Source organism: Bactrocera latifrons, unplaced genomic scaffold, assembly GCF_001853355.1.
Source record: "Bactrocera latifrons isolate USDA-ARS-PBARC rearing strain unplaced genomic scaffold, ASM185335v1 scaffold_702, whole genome shotgun sequence".
NCBI classification, from domain to species: domain Eukaryota; kingdom Metazoa; phylum Arthropoda; class Insecta; order Diptera; family Tephritidae; genus Bactrocera; species Bactrocera latifrons.
Genome location: NW_017537382.1, coordinates 17,734 through 19,005, shown reverse-complemented (window position 1 = coordinate 19,005; position 1,272 = coordinate 17,734).

Sequence of the window (1,272 nt, the reverse complement as noted above, 5' to 3'; positions counted from 1 at the left end):
ACCTTCGAATATTTCGAATTGGTCGAATTACTCGCATTATTCGAATAGTTCGGCTTTCCTCGAAGAAGTAAAATCTTAAATAAATTATTCTATTGCAGTAACCGAACAAAATTAAGGAAAATAAAACTATTATTTAATTCAAATTAATTTTGATATTTATTAACAACATTTTGAACAATATAATTAATCATAAACTCATAAACGTAGTAGCTAGAAAAACATAATGATGGAAATTGAGAAATAAATAGCATCATACATGTTGGTATTTTTAATACTTTTCGAGCACATATTACATATTGCATTTCCTAGTTAAAACTTAGCGAAAATCAGTACCCAAACTATACTGTAAAATTTAAATTTAGTCAAGTATATTCTACATCATTTCATATACTTACTTTGGATCACCTCCAACAAACTAAAAATTCAAATATTTACTTATGATAAATTTCTGTCAGTACCCCTTATGCCTAATAAAGTAATAAGCAGAACTGCATACATAATTTGAGAAAGAAATATTTGAAAATATAAAATAAAAACTAAAAACAAGCAGAAAAAATATATATATGTACATACTAACAATTCGTGCGCACTTAGGCACAAAGCGAATTGATCTCTTTAACGAGCTCTCAATTGCACAAAACATAAGTACTTTCATAGGCACATACTATATACGTTCATACAAGTCCAATGATGAGGGTGTACCTAAATACCACGATAAGGACGTAAAAAGCATTAATAAATTAAAAGTGCGGATATTTTCAACAACTTTATACGAAATAAACTTTTATTTACTGAAAAGAGAATTCGGTTTACACTGAGACAAATTTAATTCGTTTGACACATATCTTAGTATATATAAAAAAAAAAAAAATTATGAAAGTTGATAAAAATGAAAATATACCTGCAGGAGCTACACGCCCAAAACAGGTTGTTAAATTTATATCACAAAGTGACAATTTAACAAGATACTGCACTAGATTTGCCTCTTCACCGATTCAAGAAAATTCTGAATCGTTATTAGAAATAAAAGGTCAAAATCTTAAAAATTTCTGGACTCGCCTCCAAGCGGCTCATGACGGCATAGTAAAATCTGACGATTCAGACCTATCACAAAATTTGAAACAATCCGCTTACGCAATATATGAAAACTGCTTAGATCAGTACGAAGAAACAAAAGCTATGATCTCCGATCAATTAAAGCTAATTAAAGCAATTGCACCTACTCCACACCCGAGAGTAGAGCTGCCACAAATGCAACAATATGAAGAGGCA